At 38.0% G+C, this 7,802-nt stretch overlaps 1 long non-coding RNA gene across 1 annotated transcript; it reads right to left on the bottom strand.

Annotated features, from left to right (window-relative positions):
* Positions 1–1,256: 1,256 nt before the first annotated feature.
* On the bottom strand, positions 1,257–6,126 carry LOC110469383 (uncharacterized). Its single transcript, XR_002465233.3, has 2 exons — positions 6,025–6,126; positions 1,257–1,900 (listed from the first exon to the last, which is right to left on the bottom strand). It is a non-coding gene; the product is annotated as an uncharacterized LOC110469383 (long non-coding RNA).
* Between the last annotated feature and the right edge of the window lie 1,676 nt (positions 6,127–7,802).

The raw sequence follows: 7,802 nt of genomic DNA, 5'->3' as shown, positions 1-7,802 counted from the left end.
AGGTGATACTTCCTCGCTGGGACTCTGTAGCTATTAATATGGAAGTGAGACATTAAAAAGGAGAGAGAAAGTCTGGTGCTTAGACCCTGAGAAGTTTGCAGACAGGGAGCTGTGGGAAACTTCTTCAAGGAAAAGTGCTTTGTCCTGAGGCTATAAGTGGTGAAACATATTTTCAGGGTTGTTCCTAAGCAAAGGGACCTTGGGAGGTTCAAACCAGAATGATCTCCTCTCCATAAGTGAGCTGTAAAAGGTCCCAGTGTGTTTTGGAAGGCTTGAAGATGTTGCTGTTTGTGTCATAGGATGACTTTTCAGGTTCACCCTGTTGGATTCTGGATGATTTGGTAACACCTACACTACACTTCTCTTACAGCCCAGGGATGTCTCTGTACTTTATTAACTTTCTCAGTAATATATTTGTTACCCAGCTTTGGCCTGGTGACTGCATTTTGTGTTAATTTTTTAAAAATGATTTCATTTTACTTTTCTATTTTTTTTAATTTGCCATCTAATGTGAGGTGATTACTGCATTTTAATAAGTGAAATTGCTATAGCATTTTGGAAGTAAACAGTAGTTTACTTCCAAAATGATATCAGTAGTTAGGCTGAATCCAATTCCCATTAAAAGGCCAATTACCCAATGGCAGGTCACCTGTGGAGTTAAAAAATATCAACAGTAGCCTGAAGCTATTCAACACTGTAGTATTCAGTGAGTAGATAAATTTGTTAGACTTCATACTAATAGTTCCTCGGGCATCATTATTATATAAATTTGCTCCTTGTGGTTTTTTCTATGAATTCCTGTAGCACCTCTATTATAATAATTTGGTACATCTCTATCATTTACTTTGACTGTTATTTTCAAGTTGTAATACCTCAAAAGTAGACACAATTAGATTACTGAAAAATGCAAACCACAAGAGATATTTATAAAGAGAAAAAAGAAAATACAAACTAATGGCTAGTTCAACCTTCATTAAATACAAAATGCAATAATTATGGTAAGGTTTCCAAGTTCCTTAAGTGTCCTGTGTTGCCTAAGGCCTTTTTTCCAACCCTAGAGCTGTGCAGCCCCTGCATTTAATGTGCACGATAACTTTTCAGAGGAAAGAAGATTTTGGCATTTACAGGTGCATATGCATTAGGTAAAACAATCCCCAGTAAGGGGTGAGTGAAGTTCTCCAGATAATTTCTACCTCAGTAGGACCTGCAGGACTTAGAAATGCAGTGATTTCTGAATGCCCTTGTAAAAGTCACTCTCATGTCAGAAAAATTTTTATTTTATCTCAACTCAATTTACCCTGTTCAACACTTCAGGCATCTTTTCTTTAGCAGTTATTGGACATCCACACTATCATTAGTGCACACTATCAGGATGTTCTAGTGCAAAGCGCTAAAAAGCATCAAGGTAAATGATTGCATCACTCCAGAAGACATTATCGTTATCAATTTAAAAACTATTCACAGTGCCTGCCACATGAGTATGAATAGAATAAACTGATGCAAAACAAATACCTTAATTTTACTTCTCTAGTTTTTGAGAAACGGGAAATACAAAAGCATACAAAAGGAAATTAGAACATCCAGCACTCTTGGTAATAATTATCATAGGCATTTGAAAAACAGGCACACAGAAAAGGATATGTGCAGAGTCAGAGACTGCAGTGACCTCCCACACTGCCAAGTTCTTTAGAATTACTGAAATTATAAACAAAGTAAAAGCTCTTCTTTCCCAAACAGCCGCCTCGATGTCACTTGTTTCCACATTCTGGCTTCTGTCGTTGCAGCCCACACTTTCTCTGTTGCTAAGTGCTTTAGGCTTCTGCAATATGTTCCAGCAGCTCTCTGTTTCTCTCATATCTCCAAACATGCTATCATCTGAGAGCAGAATGTCTAGGTTTATCTGACATGGCAAAAAAATAAAGATTAAACTGTACAAATTACAGATTCTTAAAGAACACTAAAATTTTCCATCTGAAAAGCTTATCTCCATAATCTTGCATGTCATTTCATAATATGTTGTTAGAACATGTTTTCAATTCACAGTAGGATATGTGAGGGATGAGGGCACATTATGGCTTCTGGGAGCAGCTGTAACTAAATCTTGACTGTAAGTGACAATAGCAGCACAGAGCACCGGGTACTTGCAGACGCTTACATCAGTGCTGCCACTGAGCTATGCAAATAAAGAAGCTCATAAATAAATGGAAATCATAGGAAAAGTGGGGGGGAAAAAAGACAATACAACAGTTAAGAATGTATATAATTTTGTAATTATATTGGTAAATGTCGACTGTTACATCTTTCATCATTCTGGCTTAAACACTGGTTTCTTCTACCCTCATAGCAGGCACATAGTAGTTTCCATTCAGGAGAGAATGACATTGTCACTGTTATTCACCCAGCTATGTCTGCCTTTTTTTGTTTTGGTGAGTAGGCATCTTACTGAGTGCAGTTTTCAGCCTATGTGCATTTACCCACCCTGGGATACAAATCCACAACTCTCCCTATATCCTTAGCTACAGTAACAGCGTACCTACTATTGTGATTGCTGGCAGGTTTTGATTTATGTCTTTCATTCAAGTTAAGATGAGCAACATTAGCTCTTTAATAGTGATTAGAAAGCTGTCTTTAGTGATTAAAGGGCTAACATATATAATTGTGTGGGCACCCCATTGCCAGATATGAGAAACATTCTAGGTACATATTTAGGTTAAATTTGGCATTTCCCAAAGCCAGCTTAAGGTATAGAAAAAAGTAAGCAGTATTTTCAGAAGAAATTAATTCAGCACATAAGGACTGGATTGGTAGAATGAAATAGTTGATACTAAGACACCTCATTTTTCCATCATATTGTTTTGGGGGTTTATTCTAGATTATATTTAGCCCGGTCACTGGAGCCAAACACCTCCGCTATACATGTGTTTCAAAGCTTTCTGAGAAGAAGTGTTAGGTATGTGCTAGAGGACCTTGTGATGATGCAGCTTACATGTTATTTTGGAACTTCTTGTCCCCATTAGCACTAGGGTGCATGTGGAGCAGATTGGAAACCGAGCTTCTCTTTCCATTTCCTCCTGAAGGAATTTGGCTTTTATGCACCAAAACCACTTTGGGAACTGAAACAACACATGCTAAGTGAAGACAATGACAAAATTTTACCCCAAACCACACTGTTGCTTTGAAACTAACTGCTAATGTGGACACAGCCTTCTTTGACAGCTAATGAGGGAGCAATCTGCAGGTTCTGCTAGGGCCTAGGAGAGAAGATCAGCTGCTTTAGGCTGAATCTCTTCCCTCCATACAGACCACCTTTCAATATCACTGCAGGTGATACTGAAATCAATACAAGATATCAATACAAGAATATCAATCAATACAAAAATATCAATATTCTTGCTCTTCTATTCTCTGTATTCTTTTTCCCACCCATTCTCATCTTGGAAAAGGTACCTGGCCTGCCCCATTTCCACCCACGTGGAAGATGCAGGAAGTGACCTGTGGCTGCAAAAATTATGCAAGATGTAGAATGAGGACCAACAGCTGCCTGAGACATGAGCATGAAGATACCATAGCCAAAAAGAAGTGAGAAAAGAGTATCTCTAGAGTTAGGTGAGCATATACAGGTTGGTAGAGAGGGGTGTCAAAGCCCCATGACTTCCAAAGCTCTGCTGCTTGTTTTTTATACTTCAGCCTCCTAGAAAATAACTGGCAGTTTACAGTACCCTAACATTTCCCTGAAACAAAACAAAAAAAAATACCCTTCCCAGTGTCCCCATTTTGGATTCTGAAATAGCTCACTTGCTACTGCTGCAAATTTAGATTAACCACACAAATACAAAATTTCTGAAACCATGTTTCAGCAAGATGCTTTCCCTCTGCCTCCCCACACAGAGGGTAAGAGAAATTCTTTTTAAATCTGTCTGGTTTCTCTGGGTTCCTGGGCCTCTTTTTTTCCTCCAGACATGTTCTTTTAATAACTGTGTGCTGAGACAAGAGGTATCATGCCTCTGCCTTCATTCCTTCATTTAGTCTGTGCCTGAGACCAAAGCTGGTAACTACTCTTTTCCTTAATCAAAACCTGGGATGGGATGTTCTTTGCTTGACATCTTAAAAGCTTCTTTTAAGGTGAGGAGGGTTGGGGTTAGGACACCCTCTTCTCTACCCTAGCATTAAATGGCCTGGTTTATTTTAAAGCAGAGAACAGTACCAGTCAAGCTAGGGAATATGCAGCAAATAACAACTATAAAGCAGTGAAAGAGTCAGCTGAAAAGCACGCTTCATCCCTTACCACCCAGACAAATTAATGGCACAGCCCCCACCAACTGTGTAAGGAGCGACACATAGCCCCTGCATCACTCTACTTCCTGCTTCTTTTCCCCTGAAGTGCTGGTTAAACTAAGCAGATTTTACAATGTAGTCATGTGCTCCACTTGCTAATAATCAGCTAAGTGTAAATATCAACACATTGCTGCAGAGAAGCTCAAATGTCATCGTAAACATTCCCTTGGATCACTTCAGCTTTGTGGGGGACAGAGAGAACAAAGGTGCCAGAGGACAAACAGCCGCCCTACAGCAAGCATGGAAGAGCAGAAAGGAGAGAGGCAACACAATGAGAAGAGAGCTGGTAAAGCTAGAGTCATCTGGAGTGTAGCAAAGGAGTGCCCTACAGAGCAGCTACAGATCTACACAAGGTGATACCAGGAAAACAATTTTCAAAATTTTTCAATGTAGAAGCAGACAAACAGAAGCATTAGCAGAAACAGTTTTGAATTTAGCTGACAAGGGTCAAAAGCAAGAAGTATTCACACACTTCATCAACTAGCATCCAATTAAAACAAAACCAAAAAAAATAAACCCCCAGCTATAAGGGACAGGTGTCTGACATCTTTGCTGACATGATCCTATGAAGGGCAAGGCATAAGAGGCAGGAATTACCTGTATCTCATATGTAAGGAGATCAACCTAGGAAGCATGGAGATGTTGTATTGAAGTGCTGTGCTTGCTACAATTGCAGAAAGGAAACTCTCTCCTTCCCTTATAACAACTAGAAATGGGTCTTTAAGGGCAGTATATACAAATGCAGTGCATTCCATGAACTCTATTCTTGGTATGTTACTAAGATACAACTGTTTCTATGGAGAGCCTATTGGTGGGCAAAATAAACTGTTTTGATGAATTATAAAAAAGGTAAATTAATATTTCAAAACAAAATATTGAATGAAGCTAATGAGATTAAAAGATTAAATCACACCAATATAAAATTTCAAGTACATTTTTTTTTCTTTTTTTAATTTCTACTAGACATTTATCCTAAATTCTGTATGGTCTATAAACTGATATAAATTACTATCTGTCCTGCAAAATACTTAACTAATTCTAAAGCCATGCATGTAGTAGTGGCTACAGAAGCTCAACTGAATTCCAACCGAATTTTTGTTTGTTTTTAAAAAGTAAGTATAATCGTGCAGTAATTTACTGTGAGTATAAGTATCTGCATGGCCAGGAATATGCCATGTTGTGAAGAAAAGAGCTTTGAAATGAAGAATGGTAAAGTAAAGAAGGAAAGAACAAATAAGTATGTTAAATAAAGTTCACAATTTAATTTTAACATGCTTCTGTGTAACAGTTAGACTCCACAGATGACAGCTAATAGATATGTGGGGGACTATGGCATTCCTGCTTCTTTTTTGTTTATAGCTCTAATTATTTTATGCTGTGCTGAAACAGAACTTGAAAAATGCTGTGCTTGACTTAGAGAATAGTTTAGTTGATCAATCAGCAATTTGGCAAAGCAAGCAGCTACACAAAAAGAAATTGGTGAGGAATTCCATACTTAAATAACTTGGAATTTATGAGTGGCATCTTCTTTTTTTTTATCCTTACAACCGAAGAAATTATTAGCTCAGTTGAAGATGCACTTTGCTATTTTCAGTGTCAGAAAAATTCTATAGGTTCCATATAATTTTAATCAATTGTCTTATTCAACCTTAAATGCACATGTAGCTATGTAAAATTTATCACTGTTACCTAAGAGGAAGCATTTCTTTCAATGAGCAGATAGGAGCTGTCATCTATATTCTTCTGGTTTTATGCCACCCTTTTTTCTCTCTCACTTGGATGGAGTCTTCCAAATCTAGCACCAACATATAAATACACACATGGCTGCCTACAGCAAAATTCATAGGACAGCAAAAATTAGTTAAGAAAAGCCTGACTGATCTAGCTGTTGCAATTAAAAAAATTATTACAGACCTCAGCACTTTGTCCCTGCCATGTGCCAGAGGGTACCCTCCCTAGGAGGTGTGTCAGAAGAAACTACAGGCATCTGACTCACCTGCCTCTATGTCCTCACTGTTGGTTAAAGCTACTTGCCACACTATACAGGGAAATAGGTATGGTTCTGTCTCCTCTCCCTCGGGGTGTAACAACTTTCTGCAGAAGGGTAAGGCAACTAGCTGGGGCAATTTAAAAATAACATTTCAATTCTACCTATCTTCCCTGCATAGTTAGTATTGTTACGATTATAAAACAGTAAAAGCCTTTGGCCTAGACTCACTGACAAAGCACTACATCTACTTACTTCCTAATTTCCTGAATTTGTTTTCCATATCTTCTCTCTTGCATTTTGTTTCATCCATCCCAGCTCTCCTCCTGTTCCCCTTCTCTATCTGTAGTGCTTGTTTTGCAAATGCTATCTCCTACTGACATCTCAAAAGCTGCCATTATAAATTTCAAAGTAGTCAGGCAACCAGCTGCCAGTGCACAAAAAACTCCAAAATGTAGTTGATCTGAGCATGCACAGGGATCTCCAGAATATATAAGTCTCTGCACATGAACAATATATCATACACCCTTGACCTGTGGCATACAGAAAACAATGGGTTTTCTGTATGGGCACTCAGTTCTTGCTGAGGTAGCCTATGTTTCCCTCAGTTAATTTCATTCTATTCCCAGATTTCCTGTATCTCATTTTGTTTCATTCACTATGCACACTGGTTCTATTTTCATGTGCCTTTTCTGATACTCTAAGTTGGATCTTAGTTCTGCTCCCACTTCTTTTATTCCCATGTCTCTCTACACCTTCCTTTCCAGCATTAAAAAGAGAAATTTGAGAATGATCTGGTTTCATCTTCACTGGAACAGCTACCATCTTTGCTAGAACAAACTTAAGTTTTATGTAACAGTATTACAGGAAAGTAACCAGCTGTCATGACTGAAAAAATTTAATTTAAGTCCCGAAACACTCTGGAGAGAGCAACCATTACAATAAGGAAAAACCAAGATGTTTGACACCTAAAGTCTTGTAACTGCAGGAGTCTCTGTGTATTTTGTGCTTTAATTTCAAATCCACTAAGTAGTTTGAATTGGCAATGATACAAAGGTTCTGGGACTCACTAATCAATTCAGTGAATAATGACTTTCTGTGAATCAATTTACTTGCCATGAAGAAGCTATTCTGTCTGAGACATTGAACCTGCATAAAAGAAATAGAGAAGAATAGGAGCCTCTTCCCCTGCCATTTCAGATTTGTTTCATAGAGAATAGTATCTCAGAATGGTACCTGAAAGGGACAAGCAGCAGAGATGTGCACATACAAGTGACCAGTTCTCATTATCTGCAGATCTTCATTGTTCACTACCTTTAGTCTCCAACAAAAAATGTAAACAAACAAGCAAAAATATTTCACTAGGCTAGAGTTTTATAGTGATATATTGTCCAAGACACAAACCTCATTTTTCAGACAATTTACAGAAAATACCTCACCATTTTCTATCTGAGTATGGTAATTGACCTAGTTGAAGTAG

This window comes from Lonchura striata, chromosome 5, assembly GCF_046129695.1.
Source record: "Lonchura striata isolate bLonStr1 chromosome 5, bLonStr1.mat, whole genome shotgun sequence".
Lineage (NCBI taxonomy): Eukaryota > Metazoa > Chordata > Aves > Passeriformes > Estrildidae > Lonchura > Lonchura striata.
Note: the sequence above shows the minus strand (reverse complement) of the source record. Positions and strands in the feature narration are given on the sequence as shown.